This window comes from Bos taurus, chromosome 5, assembly GCF_002263795.3.
Source record: "Bos taurus isolate L1 Dominette 01449 registration number 42190680 breed Hereford chromosome 5, ARS-UCD2.0, whole genome shotgun sequence".
NCBI lineage: Eukaryota > Metazoa > Chordata > Mammalia > Artiodactyla > Bovidae > Bos > Bos taurus.
The window spans coordinates 40,781,935-40,798,050 of record NC_037332.1 but is presented as its reverse complement, the minus strand read 5'-3'; positions in this window follow the sequence as shown (position 1 = coordinate 40,798,050).

Below are 16,116 nucleotides of genomic sequence, written 5' to 3'. Positions count from 1 at the left end.
TAGCTGACATGGGAGATAGTAGCAATCAGTGGTCATAAGCTGCTTTGATCTTTATTTAATAAGGATATTTACTAGGGATCATAAAGGGCCAAACTAAGACTAAAGGATGAGAAAGAACTGGTCAAGAAGAACAGAAGGAAGACCATTTATAGCAAAAGAAATAGTATGAACAGGGGATCTGAGGTTAAGTAGAGTTTGTCATGTTCACATAAAATAAAGATCATACAGCCAGAATACAGGGAATGGTGGGGGAAGGTGATAGGGAATAAGATGATTTTGGAGAAATAACAAGGACAAGAAATATAGGGTTTTGTGGAATGAATATTCACTACTGATAAATTTTCAACAATTTTCTGCTCTTCTTTGTTAGTGTTTTACTCTCTCCCTCTGATTTTTTGAATTGTAGAATAAGATGCCAGATCATTTATGTAATTCTTAATATTCTTGCATGGTATTCTGCTCCTGATAGTACTTTGCTATTGTACAGTAATCACAAATATTCATTTTCTCTACTCCAAAATAACTCATGCAACTTAAATTTTTATTGTTAATTCTGCTGTCACCATCTTCTCTGGGGCTTTTAAATGTCTTCTAAAATAATTCCTCTCATGACAGTTCACACATAGGTATTTTTGCCTACACATTCTTACATTTTTTTCTCTGTTCCACAACTTCCCTAAGGCATATGTTTTTTGCTCACTCCTGCAAACAGATCATTATTTTCACCAATTATCTATCATGCCAACAGTAGCCAACTACTCCATCACAGTTAAGTTTTTTTCCAAGAGTACTTAAGAATTTTTGAAAATTCAGTGGTTTATTTTTGCTTCTAACTTTCTTCATGTTACTCAAAGAAATACAGACTTGAGTAGACTTCAGAGATTCTTTAGTTTCCCATCTTTATTTTATCAATAATCTCTTTTAAGTATAACATTCATTATTCAATGCTTAACAATTTCATATGTAAATCTTTAATTCCTTAATATCTCTATGTTTTAAACAGCCTAACTTTTCACAATACTTTACAAAGGTCAGTTGGTATCAGAAATGTCCATGTAGGCTTTCTTAGCAAAAGTTAAAACAAAATATTAAACACACATTATAAAACATTAAACACACAGGATTAATTATCCCCAAATTCCCAGATAAACAGATTTGTCATTTGGACATCTTTTATATCAGTTTTTACATTCATATTCATATAATAATAGACATGTTATAGATATAATTAACCATTCAACTGGAAGTAAACAATATGAAAAATAAATCAAAAGACAAATAATTACACTGCACAATTAAATTAGATTCTAGTTTTATACTCTGCCATTCTTCACAAAGCTGTCCAGGAGATAAGCAAAAGAAAGCAGTGAGGATCCTCCAAGCAAATTTCCCTTACCTCAAGGCTGGAAAGAAATCTACATATATCTTTTTCTTTTGCTCCCTTTCATTTGTTTAAGTAGCTGAATGACCAAATGATGTTTTCAGGTTTAAAAATGTTTAAACATTTTCTTTGCTACAAGCTGTCTCATCTGTTACCGAGGAAAAGAAATGTCTGAGCAGATGTTCAGAGAAATGAAGTTTCCCAGGTATCAAAAAGGAAAATGCTGATCTGCATGTTACCATGGAGTTAGTTTCTGCCTTCCTTCATGGCAGTTAAAGAACAGCCTAATTATCTGGAAAAAAGCAACACTTTTTCTTGGCGAAGTAGTTCATTAGACTTTGAAATATCTCCATAAATCAGGTTTTTCTTACTCTACCACAAGTTCTAAATATCTCTGCCTCAAACAATATTACAAACTATTTACAACAGAAAAATACTCTTGTTGTAATGTTACAAAGATTTTATGATGAAAATCATGAATTTCTATTTTAAACTATCTAGGGAAAGAACAAAATTCATTCATGAGAAAACTCTTTGTAAGAATAAAATACTGTATTTTAAGTGTTCTGTCAATAGCACTATGTATCTGGTAAGAAAATACCCTCTCTGATATTTTCTGCAGCTGTTTTTCCTAAGAACAAGAACTTAATGCCAAATATTTTTATTTCTTACAATCTTAGGCACTGCTGCTTTCACAAATGGAATTTATTAACTTGAAAGATAGCACCAAACCCAAGTTAAATCTGTGTGTAAGGGGAAAATAAAGATTGTTACTATAATTGTCGATAAAATATACATATATACATTGTGGCTACAATACAGTTTTTGTACATGTGAAAGAGGAAAGTGCATGTTGATTAATAAATTACTATTTAGAAATATATCTACAGGTAAGTAAATAAATAAAACCATACCAGTGGCTATAAAATAAGAAGTATAAATGTCTCTCTTCTTTCTCCCCCACCACTCCTAGTTATACCAAGGCCATCCTGTAGATGGAAAGAGTGTCAATGATTTCTATTTTTAGTTATTTGTGTGGTTGCTGTCAGGGTTGAATTTACTTTGCAGCTAAAGAAATTTTAACTTTCAGGGTCCTCTGGGTGCATGTCTCTCCCAGCATTCTGGGAGTGGCCCAGAAGTGGATCCAGATTATGTGGGGCCTAAAATGCATACATTTGGGAAGATATATCTTTAAGAAGGTGTTCATACAAAATTACATATGCATACTATGAGCCAAGCCATGTAGAGCCACTCAAGATGGAAGGATCATGGTAGAGAGTCCTGACATAACATGATCTACTGGAGGAGGGAATGGCAAACCACTTCAGCATTCTTGCTTGAGAAACTGATGAACAGTATGAAAGGCAAAAAGATATGACACTGAAAGATGAATGCCAGGATCAGTAGGAGTCCAGTATGCTACTGGAGAAGAGCAGAGAAATAGCTCCAGAAAGAACAAAGAGAATGAGCCAAAGTGGAAACAACCCCAGTTGTGGATATATCTGGTGGTGAAAGTGAAGTCTGATGCTGTAAAGAACAATATTTCATAGGAACCTGGAATGGTAGGTCCATGAAACAAGGCAAATTGGAAGTGGTCAAACAGGAGATGGCATGAGTGACCGTTGACATTTTAGGAATCAGCAAACTAGAATGATTGGAGAAGGAAATGGCAACCCACTCCAGTGTTCTTGTCTGGAGAATCCCAGGGATGGGGGAGCCTGGTGGGCTGCCGTCTATGGGGTCGCACAGAGTCGGACACGAATGACGCGACTTCGCAGCAGCAGCAAACTAGAATGGACTGGAATGGGTGAATTTATGACCATTGTATCTACTACTGAGGGCAAGAATCCCTTAGAAGAAATGGAGTGGCCCTTATAGTCAACAGAAGAGTCAACAGAAGAAATGAAGTACTTGGGTGCAATCTCAAAAATGACAGGAAGATCTCGGTTCATTTCCAAGGCAAACCATTCAATATCACATTAATGCAGGTTTATGCCCCAGCCACTAATGCCAAGAAAGCTGAAGTTGAACAGTTCTATGAGGACCTACAAGACCTTCTAGAACTAATACCAAAAAAGATGTTCTTTTCATCATAAGGGATTAGAACGCAAAAGCAGGTAGTCAAGAGATACCTGGAGCCACAGGCAAGTTTGGTCTTGGAATACAAAATGAAGCAACAAAGACTAAAAGAGTTTTGCCAAGAGAATGCACTGGTCATAGCAAACACCCTTTCCCAACAACACAAGAGATTACTCTGCACATGGACATTACCAAATGGTCAATACTAAAATCATATTGATTATATTTATGCAGCCAAGGATGGAGAAGATCTATACAGTCAGCAAAAACAAGATAGAGAGCTAACTGTGGCTCATATTATGAACCCCTTATTACCAAAGTACTTCCATTCAGATTTAAATGAAAATAAGTAGGAAAAAGAACTAGGCCATTCAGGTACATCCTAAATCAAATCCCTTATGATTATACAGTGGAAGTGACAAATAGATTCAAGGGATTAGATCTGATAGCGTTAGAAGAAATATGGACAGAGGTTTGTAACATTGTAAGAAGGCAGTGTTCAAAACCATCCCCAAGGAAAACAAATGCAAAAAGGCAAACTGGTTATCTGGGGAGGCCTTACAAATAGCTGAGAAAAGAAGAGAAATGGAAGGCAAAGAATAAAGGAAATATATAACCATCTGAATGCAGAGTTCCAAAGAATAGCAAGGAGAAATAAGAAAGCCTTCTTAAGTGAACAATGCAAAGAAATAGAGGAAAACAACAGAATGGGAAATATTAGAGATCTCTTCAAGAAAATTAGAGATACCAAGGGAACATTTCATGCAAAGATGAGCACAATAAAGGACAGAAATGGCAAAGACCTAACAGAAGCAAAAGAGATTAAGAAGAGGTACCAAGAATACACAAAAGAACTATATAAAAAAGGTTTGAATGACCTGGATAATCATGGTGGTGTGGTCAGTCACCTAGAGCCAGACATCCTGGAGTGTAAAGTCAAGTGGACCTTAGGAAGAATTACTATAAACAAAGCTAATGAAAGTGATGGAATTCCAGCTGAGCTATTTCAAATCCTAAAAGATGATGCTGCAAAAGTGCTGCACTCAATATGCCAATTTGGAAAACTCAGCAGTGGCTACAGGACTGGAAAATTTCAGCTTTCATTCTAATCTCAAAGCAAGGCAATGCCAAAGATGTTCAAACTACCATACAGTTGCACTCATTTCACATGCTAGTAAGGTCATACTCACAATCCTTCAAGCTAGGCTTCAACAGTACATGAACCAAGAACTCCCAGATGTACAATCTGGATTTAGAAAAGGCAGAGGAACCAGAGGTCAAATTACCAACATCTGTTGGATCATAGGAAAAGCAAGAGAATTCTGAGAAAGCCGTATATGTCTGCCTCATTGACTACTTTAAAGCCTTTGACTGTTTGGATCTTAACAACTGTGAAATTCTTTAAAAGATTTGGATAGCAGACTACCTTATCTGCCTCTTGAGAAACCTGTATGCAGGTCAAGAAGCAACAGTTAGTGGACATGGAACAATGGACTGGTTCAAAATTGGGAAAAGAATACATCAAGCCTCTCTATTGTCACCCTGTTTATTTACTTAACTTATATTCAGAGTACATCATGCAAAATGCCAGGCTAGATGAAGCTCAAGCTGGAATCAAGATTGCCAGGAGAAATATCAATAACCTCAGATATGCAGATGACACCACCCTAATGGCAGAAAGCGGAGAGGAACTAAAGACCCTCTTGGTGAAGGTGAAAGAGTACAGTGAAAATGCTGGCTTAAACCCAGCATTCAAAAAACTAAGATCATGGCATCGAGTCCCATCATTTCATGGCAAATAGATGGGGAAAAAATGGAAACAGTGACAGACTTTATTTTCTTGGATTCCAAAATCACTTGGGATGGTGGCTTCAGTCATGAAATTCAAAGACACTTACTCCTTGCAAGAAAAGCTATGACAAGCATAGATAGTGTGTTAAAAAGCTGAGACATCACTTTGTTGACAAAAATCTGTGTAGTCAAAGCTATGGTTTTTCCAGTAGTTGTATACAGATGTGATAGTTGGACCATAAAAAGGCTGAACATCTAAGAGTTGATGTTTTTAAACTGCTATGTTGGAGAAGACACTTGAGAGGCCCTTGAATGGCAAGGAGATCAAACCAGTCAATCAACCCTGAATGTTTGCTGGAAGGATTGATGCTGAAGCTGAAGCTCCATACTTTGCCCACCTGAAATGAAGGCCTGGCTCACTGGAAGATACCCTGATGCCAGGAGAGACTGAAAGGGCAGAAGGAGAAGGGGTCGACAGAGGACGAGATGGTTGGATGGCATCACCAAGTCAATGGACATGAATTTGAGCAAACTCCGAGAGACTGTGAAGGACAGGGAAGCCTGGCATGCTGCAGTCCATGGGGTCGCAAAGAGTTGACACGATTCAGTGACTGAACATACATATACAAAACTGAAAAATTGCTAGGGTTCCCTCAATGAGTTTCAGAAAATCCTTGCAGGTGAGCATTCCTTAAGCTCATGCTTCATTAGTTTCAAGGCCAATAGGTTCCCAGTTGCCATTTTTAGATTTACCAAGAGCATTATACAATATGTTTAAATTACCTACTCAGAAGCATAAGGACATTTAGTGTACTTACCTTATCTATCAATTTTTCTTTTTCTTTCCCCCATTTACCTTCTGGTTTTTATAGTGTATTTTTTGTTATCCTATTGATAGGTAAGGTTTATGACAGTCACTAAAATTATGTCTCTAATCTTTTGTAGATTTATTCCAAAACCCAATCAACAGTAATACAATATTACTATATAAATTATATTTTGTGTTGAATCAAGTAATATGTTTGGATGCCTACAGAAATACATGAAACCTTGTATTTTTAAAATTTCCTACTCTAAGGGAAATCTTCCAAGCATCTTGACTTATGATATTCTTTTTTTTTTTCAAATTTTTTCTTAACTTCTGGATAAGACTTAGCTGACCTGTTTCTTATATTCCTGCTTCCCATTTTTTTGTGTTTGTTTACACACTGCCTGGATTAACTCCTCAAATAATTTTTTATCTAGTTTTGTAGGGGGTAGAGTTTGTGAATGTCCTTCAAAATTGAATGACTTCACAGACTATTACTAGCTGCAGAAAATACTCTTTATGCAAAAGTTTCAAGGACATATTTAATTTAGTTTTCTATGTGTATACTTTATCATAATAACATGTTTTTAAAAGAATTTCAAAGAAAATTATGGGAAGGAAGGTGAGCAGTAGGCATAAAGAGGTAATGTTTATTTAATTTGCCTCAAGGTAAATGAGACCAATCTAAAGTGAAATCACCTTTTGCAATTGTTAGAAGGCATGTATTTATATGACTAAAAGCTAGTAGTAAATATTAGACTTTACAGTATTCAACCAGAAGTGTTAACTATTTTCTAAAAATCTAAACATTTTTCCTGAAAGGATTTTCTTCCTTTTTGTTTTCTCAACATTCAGGCTGATAACAACTATGCCTTGTAAACCACCGAAAAATACTCTTAATGCATATTTCAGAATAACTTAGTGGGTTGATAAGTACTCCCTCAACAATTCAATATACTAAAAGTAATCACCTTTTCCCATTGAGGTTTTCTTGTATGTATTAAATAAATTGTTTATACTCCATAAACCTAGGAAAATAGGTCATTATACTAAACTCTTCAAAGTAATACATTTACAGTATCTAATAAGAGATTATAATTTCTTCCTGTCAATTTTCTGAATATTTTCAATAATCATCAGTGCTGGTAAAAATGATGTATGTAACTTTTAAAATATTTGTGCAAATTTGTGCTCATGACTCAGTCATGAGTCATGGGAATCCAATAATCCTGTATCTTTTCCTCATGTAGAAGAGGGGATTTGAGTTAACACAAGCTGACATGACCAGCATGATTGTTTTTTATGTACTTGTTATCAGTCTGAATAGCTGTCTGATAAACTGTGTCCAGTACTCTTGCCTGGAAAATCCCATGGATGGAGGAGCCTGGTAGGCTGCAGTCCATGGGGTCACTAAGACTCGGGCACGGATGAACGACTTCATTTTCACTTTTCACTTTCATGCATTGGAGAAGGAAATGGCAACCCACCCCAGTGTTCTTGCCTGGAGAATCCCAGGGACTGGGGAGCCTGGTGGGCTGCCATCTATGGGGTCACACAGAGTCGGACACGACTGAAGTGACTTAGCAGAGAACTGTGTTTTTGTCCTAGTGATGAGTGGGTTGAGCCAGGATCTAAGGAGAAGGCTTTGACTTTCTGTTTTCCCATTCGCTGATTTTTATGTTCATTTCCCACCCCTGACTTATCTGACTTCTTATCCCTTACCACTGTATACATCTTGTTGTTGTTATTGTTCAGTTGCTAACTCATGTCTATCTCCTTTGCAACCCCATGGACTGTAGCCCACCAGGCTCCACTGTCAGGATTTCCCAGACAAGAATCCTGGAGTAGGTTGCCATTTCCTTCTTTGGGGGATCTTCCCAACCCAGAGACTGAACCCACGTCTCCTGTATTGCCCGTGGATTCTTTACCACTGAGCCACCTTGGAAGGCCTGTATCCATCTTAGCATGTTTTTAAAGCATATTTTTGAAGTCTATCCATCAATTAGTACATAGCTTTGTGCTAGGTTGTAAGACAGAAGCCAAATAATAATGATAGAAATGACCAAGTAGTTCACACTTGAACTAGGAAGGCAACATTCCTGGTGGAATTAGAGAACACTTATGCTGAATTGTGTGGTGTGAACTGTCAACTCAATAGATTTTTAGAGAAAGAAATGATCACTTTTGGTTGTAGTTGTATATAATTTAGCATTCTTTGATGGCTAGCTATAGAAACTGACTGCCTAACGTAAAGAAATTGGAAAGATATCATGATATTATAAAACCTACAGAAAGACTAAAGAACTACCCACAAAATGACAGATTCCAAAGACTAAGCTGCCAGAATTGCTTGGTTGTGTTGTAAGAATGTGGTCCCTGGAGTGAATATGCTTCATCTACTTTTTCATGTTGTGTCACTTCACTCACTTGTCAAAATCTCAGGAGAGAAAATGTGACAAGTCAAATGATGACTCCTTGACTATAATAAATCAGGGCACCTTGATTTGCAGCTCACAAAGTGGATTTCTGCTTCTGCCTATGATGGAATAATACAAAAACCAGCTGTTTGAAAACAACAGTTTGTGAATTATCTCTCGGTTCTTCATAACATGTCTGCTTTTGACTTGGAATCAAAGAATGACAATCCAATAGATTAAAATCTGAATAGACTTCCAACAATATCTACATCTATAAAATGAATGATTTCTTTTGCTATTCCAGATGATGATTTGAAGGTAACAGCACAGGAATTCTGGCTTAGATGTTTAGTAACTGATTTCGTGTAAGATGCTTCCTATAACCCTTCAGTTTCCCACCTTGCAGGATTATTGTGGGGATTAAGGTGAATTCATATAAGAGCTGTTTGCAACACATGTACAAAATAAATGGAGGCATTTTATGTTATTATTGAATAAGTAAATGTATCCAGAATAGGCATAACTGACACGATAGACAAGACTCCACTTTTCTGTTAAATAAGACTTCTTACATTTCTGTCCACACTTGGTAAAAATTATTAATCCTATGTATTTCCTTCAAATTTGTATTGAATTTTAAAATATAAAGTATTTAAAATAGAATGAAAAGCAATCACAGAAATTAGAGTTTTCTAAAATGGTTCATGGGCAGAAATTTTTATTCAGCATAACCTTGTATTTTGAGGCCTGTTTAGCCACCTGTTTTGTTTTTTGTATTTTAAGGTGATGGTTTGACGTCAGGTTTACCAAAGTATATCATGTCACATACTGCTGCTAATTATATTATTTTTTGCTTTGATAAATGTTCTGTTACCATATTCAATGTTATATTCCGAATGTATTATTGGTAACTTTTACATTGTTATGTTTGAAAACTTGTGGTACTGAAATATAACAAAAGGCAAAGAAAAGCACTTTGTGTGGGGAGTGTTAATTAATTCTGATTTTTACCATGAGAAGCTAGGGTTCTGGCTACAAAATGAAGTCAGGGAGATACATAATAGGGACCTTCAGAGTGTCTGGGAGATGCCCACTGAATGTCTCTTGGTGCTACCATGCCCAGTGATAATTGTGGATAGAAGATTATAGCAACCAGACTGCCAAGCATAAGGATATCAAGGGCACAGACTCTTTGTTGGTAGAAGTCAGGCTCACTCCAGAAGGAAAACAATATAAATCAGCCCTGTTGCATGTCTAAGCTGAGAAAATGTTACATTTGGTAATGGAGGAGGGGAGATAAATAATGTATGTTATGGCCTTAGAATCAGGTGCAACATTGGGGATGGCAGCTTGTTTCACCTACTGTCTTACATTCAGTCTTGGCAGAGATGCCAGCTGGCCACCATATTGAAAGGAATTCTGTAACTGACTGGACTTCATAGGAGGAAACTGGAGTTGTGGGCACAGAGAATAGACTATTTTAACAACTGTTATGTGCCTCTTCTAATACTTTTATTCTGATCTTAGTTGTGAAGGCTAGTTCTCCTGAAGACTTCAGCCAGATTCTTTCAAGTGTAACCTGAAAGCACATTGCCTCAGGCCAACATTGAGCACCTCTTACTTTCTGTTGGAAGGCTTCTATCGGGCAAGTCATTAGCTAGCACAGAATTCTCTCAAAATTCATGCTTGAATAATTAAGAAATCTAGAGGTAATACCCTATGGCTTAGCCTTCATCAATGGAGAAGGGAAGGTGAAAGTGTCGCTCAGTTGTGTCCAACTTTGTGATCCCAATGACTGTAGCCCGCCAGGCTCCTCTCTCCATGAAATCCTCCAGGCAAGAATGCAGGAGAGGGTTGCCATTTCCTTCTCCAGGGGATCTTCCAGACCCAAGGATTGAACCTGTGTCTCTCACATCGCAGGCAGATTCTTTACCTACTGAGCCACCAGGGAAACTCATTGAAAAATGTTTTCTCTTTACTTTACCCAGTGAATGGTTCTGAGATGCATTTGGCTTGTCCAGGATTAAGCTCCTTGTCATCCATGTGATAGCCAGCTCAGTGTACATTCCTCTGTTGCCTTTCTCTTCTCCATTTTCACTCTTTCTGACTCTCAATGCTGTTCCCTAGAATCACATTCCCCAAACACTACAGTTGTCCCTTGTTATCCATTGTGGATTGGTCCAAGGACTCTTGAGGATAACAAGATCCATGAATGATAAGTCCTTTATATAAAATGATGTACTACTTACATACAATCTACTTATATCCTCACCTATACTTTAAACCATTTCTAGATTACTTTTAATGCTTAGTACAATGTAAATGCTATGTAAATAGTTGCCAGTGCATGGCAAGTTCAAATTTTGCTTTTTTGGAACTTCCTGGAATTCTAAAAAATATTTTTGATCCACAGTTGGCTAAATCTGCAGATGCAAAAACTGTGGATATGGAGGGCAGACTATACTCTTAAATATGCTTTATCTCAGTTGCTACTTTTGAGAAAACCTGGACTGAGACAAGAATATTTTGGAATGGCCAAAAAGTTTGTATATTTTGGCCATCCCAATAATTTGTATTTACTTAAACCCTATTAGAGATTTACTATGAATCAGGTATGCTTTATTTTTGTTACTTTTAAACCTATAAATTTTTAAATTGCAGATTAAAATGAATAAATTTAGACTATTGAAATCAAATATCTGACATTATTTCATCTATAAATATATTTCACGTATCTTTGATATATAAGGTCTTTAAAAATGTAACTAGAATCCCATTATCACATTTCTAAAAATGACAATATTTCATTTATATTATCTAATGCCTAATATGTGTTTACTTTTCCTTAATTGTCTAATAAATGTCTTTTTACAATCAGTTTATTGTAGTCAGGATTATAACAAGGTCATACAACTCTCAATCTATAGCAGTTCTTTTTCTTTCTTTCCTTCCTGCCTTTCTTTCTCTCTTTTATCTCTTCCATTTATTTATTTATGGAAAAATTGGGTCATTTGTTCTGTAGAATTTCCCACATTCTGGTTTTGACTGATTGTTTCCTCAAGGTTCACTTTAACTATCATCCCTTATTTAAAAATATAAGTATCATTTCTAAAAAATTTCTCTGCAAAATATGTGTTGCTGATTATCTGGGGATGGTTTCTATCTCTGTTTCCTTGTTCTGGCTTTTCTGATTTCTGACTTGAGTGCTTTGCATTCTCCTATCTGCTGTGGCAAAAGAAAGTTCATTTCCCAATCACTTGGAGGAGTGACTTCTTTATTGTGTCTATGCTGAAAATATGTTTCTACATGGAGTTCTGTTTGGTTATTCACATCATACCTCATTCCATAATGATTTGAGGTGTTATACAAACCTACATAGAGATCAACAATTTAAAAATAATGTATTAAAGAATTAGGGTAAAAGGAATACTAAGGTAGGAAAATATATTAAATTTAAGGTGTCACTCTGAACAGAATGATGGTAACCAAGATGCTTCATGTAAAACACAATTAGTCATTCTGCATGATTGTAATGTATTGATGGTAGTCCTATTTACCAAGGCTAATAACAGTACTTGTGGGGAAGGAAATGGCAACCCACTCCAGTACTCTTGCCTGGAAAATTTCCATGGACAGAGGAGCCTGGTGGGAATCCAGAGGAGTCCATGGGGTTGCAGAGAGTCGGACACAACTGAGCACACATAAACACACGTAACAGTACCTGACCCACAGGACGAATAAAAAACTAGTTTCTAACTATCTAATGATTTATGCTTATCACACAGTCTCCATATGTGACCAACTGAAGCTATTTAAGCCATATAGACAATTCTAAACATAAATTCTGTATGAATTCTTGGTATACTTTCTGGGAATTAAATATGAAGACATTGAAAGTAGATAGCATGTAAGAATAAGTACAGTAGGTTTCAAAGATTTAGATTCAAGGGTAAGACAGGATAGACAGTTATTTCTAAAGCCTAGAAATAACAATTACTGCTTTTTTCCATTAAAGACAAGATTAAGAGCATTGCAATGGTATAAGGATAAGGAGTAACTTCAAAATAGAGTGTGACTTGACATTTAGCAACTAGGAAAAATACTTCATAGAAGCAGTTTAGAGCTGAAGATCATCCATAGAAGTGATTGGAATGCTTCATATCTAATATTCTAATCTGAAACATTACAGCTATATATTTCCCTGAATAGTACCTATATATTTTAAAAAACATTAACTTAAAACTCATTTGGATGCATTATAAAGCCCAAGACAGATCATTTTTAAAATTGAAAACAAAACTGAAACACAATTAAAACATTTTTAAAATATTCAAACAAAATAGCATTTTGATTTTTAGATACAGTAAAATGCAGAAACACAGTTGTTTCTTGTTAGAAACATTGACAATTCAGGAGGATTGAATAAAATAGACATCCCAACACATGTTTCGCAGGAGAAAATTAACTTGAAATTACTTTAAAATGTAAAGTGCCATTTAAAATTATTACTCAGTTTTACTGTGTACTTAGCATTGTCAGATGGTAAAGTGTCTGCCTACAATGTGGGAGACCTAGGTTCAATCCCTGGGTCAGGAAGATCTCCTGGAGAAGGAAATGGCAACCCACTCCAGTATTCTTGCCTGGAAAATCCCATGGACAGAGGATCCTGGTAGACTACAGTCCATGGGGTCACAAAGAGTCGGACACGACTGAGTGACTTCACCTTCACCTTAGCATTGTCAGGCAAGATAAAAATAAGCAAACAGATAAATGAAGCATAGCTTTCGGATCTTGCCTGAGAGTCACTGACAGGACCTTCCTGTCATCATAACAGTGTAAACAATGTTTTTGGAAGTCTCCTGTCCCTTTGTTTCATTATTTGGATCAGAATATTCTGTAGTCAGAGATTTTTTATATTCAAATCCACACAAATGTCTACCAACTGAAAGTTAAGTCAAGCTCAAATATTTTATCCTCTAGAGTATACATATGTGACAGTTGCAAAAATGAAGAAAAATAAACTATAAAATTTAAATAAATGACTTCTTTAGTATACTAAGTCTTCTTGTATAAGAATCAACCAAACTGAAACCCATTTATTTGTAGATTCAATTAAAAGCATTTTGACTAGCAGGATAATAATTCTGTGTTCTTGTGTTACAGTATGATTGGTCATACATTTAAGTCAAAACCACTTTAGTCGATTAAATTTATTCTGATATTTATTAATTCAACAAAATTGTATTGCTCACTACTATAGCCAAACACTTTACTTAGTTCTGGGACTGTAGAGGCAAGTGAAGCAAATTCTTTCTCTCAAGAGACAACAGTTTAGTAGAGAAAATAAAAGGAAATCTAGGATTACAATTTTAACTAATATGAGCCAAGTTAGAAAGAGTTGTAGAGGCAGCTTTAGGTGAGCAAGGCTGATGGTGGTGGTGGTGGTGGTGGTAGTATTACAGTCAGCCTGAGGTTATGCTCAAAATTCACCAAGCTAGGCTTCAACAGTACATGAACCATGAACTTCTACATGTTCAAGCTGGATTTAGAAAAGGCAGAGGAACCAGACATCAAATTGCCAGCATCCGTTGGATCATCAAAAAAAAAGCAAGAGAGTTCCAGAAAAACATCTACTTCTGCTTTATTGACTATGCCAAAGCCTTGACTGCATGGATCACAACAAACTCTGGAAAATTCTTCAAGAGATGTGAACACCAGACCACCTGACCTGCCTCTTAAGAAATATGTGTGCAGGTCAGGAAGTAACAGAACTGGACATGGAACAACAGACTGGTTTTAAACTGGGAAATGAGTACGTCAAGGCTGTATATTGTCACTCTGTTTATTTAACTTATATGCAGAGTACATCATGAGAAATGCTGTGCTGGATGAAGCACAAGCTGGAATCAAGATTGCCAGGAGAAACATCAATAACCTCAGATATGCAGATGACACCACCTTTATGGCAGAAAGTGAAGAAGAACTGAAGAGCCTCTTGATGAAAGTGAAAGAGGAGAGTGAAAAAGTTGGGTTAAAACTCAACATTCAGAAAACTAAGATCATGGCATCCAGTCCCATCAATTCATGGCAAATAGATGGGGAAACAGTGGAAGCAGTGACAGACTATTTTTTTGGGCTTCAAAATCACTGCAGATGGTGACTGTAGCCATGAAATTAAAAGACGCTTGCTCCTTGGAAGAAAAGTTATGACTAACCTACATAGCATATTAAAAAGCAGAGACATTACTTTGCCAACAAAGGTCTGTCTAGTCAAAGCTATGATTTTTCCAGCAGTCACATATGGATTTGAGAGTTGGACTATAAAGAAAGCTGAGTGCCAAAGAATTGATGCTTTTGAACTGTGGTGTTGGAGAAGACTCTTGAGAGTCGCTTGGACTGCAAGGAGATCCACCAGTCCATTCTTAAGAAAATCAATCCTGAATATTTATTGGAAGGACTGATGCTGAAGCTGAAACTCCAAAACTTTGGCCACCTAATGCAAAGAACTGACTTGTTTGAAAAGACCCTGATGCTGGGAAAGATTGAAGGCAGGAGGAGAAGGGGATGACAGAGGATGAGATGGTTGGATGGCATCAGTGACTCAATGGACATGAGTTTGAGTAAACTCTAGGAGTTAATGATGGACAGGGAGGCCTGGCATGCTGCAGTCCATGGGTCACAAAGAGTCAGACACGACCAAGCAACTAAACTGAACTAAACTGAGGTTGTGCCTGAGGAGGTTTGTGAGGACCTCATGGACATAGTGCTACTCTAGATGATCTTTAATGGATAAGGGAAAAGTGCGCGTGTGTGTGTGTGTGTGTGTGTGTGTGCACGCACTCAGTCATATCTGACTCTTTGTGACCTCACAGACTGTAGCCCTCCAGGCTCCTGTGTGCATGGAATTTTCCAGGCAAGAATACTGGAGTGGGGAGCCATTCCCATCTCCAGGGGATCTTCCTGACTCAGGGATTGAATTCACATCTCTTGTGTCTCCTGCATTGGCAGGCAGATTCTTTACCACAGTGCCACTTGGGAAGACCAAGGGAAAAGTAAGAAAATTATTTTAAGAAAAGGAAAACTACATTATACATTGGAAAAAATCTAATAAATTCCCTTTGGCTGAAGTGAAGATTGATTCTTTGGGACAATGGGAGTGGGAGAATATAGTGAAAAGTGGGAGGAAGCAGGTAGTGGTTAGAAACTGTAGGCAAGTTTAAACTTTATTTTCTCATGTAGAAGCACTGAAGGATATTTAGGCAAAGGAATGATATGATCAGATTTAAATACTGTAAATGTGAAACAGTATTGTTTCATGAAACAAATTGTGAAACATCATGGAGAATCAAACTGAATAATAAAGCAACTGATCAGAAGCCAGATCTGAGTGTGAAGTACAGAATACTGAGAGAGAATGGTTATGAACTGAGTAGCAGAGAATTTGGTGGAAACTGGTAACTGGGACCATGGGGGAAGAGGAGGGAGAAGAAGCCAAGAGTGATGCTTAGACTTGAATAACTGGGTGAATGGTGGCACCCTTCACTGAGAGAGAAAGCATCTAAAGAGGGAAAAATTGGGAAAAAAAGAACTGAATTTTTTAAAAATTTATTTATGTTTTATTGAAAGATAATTTCTTTACA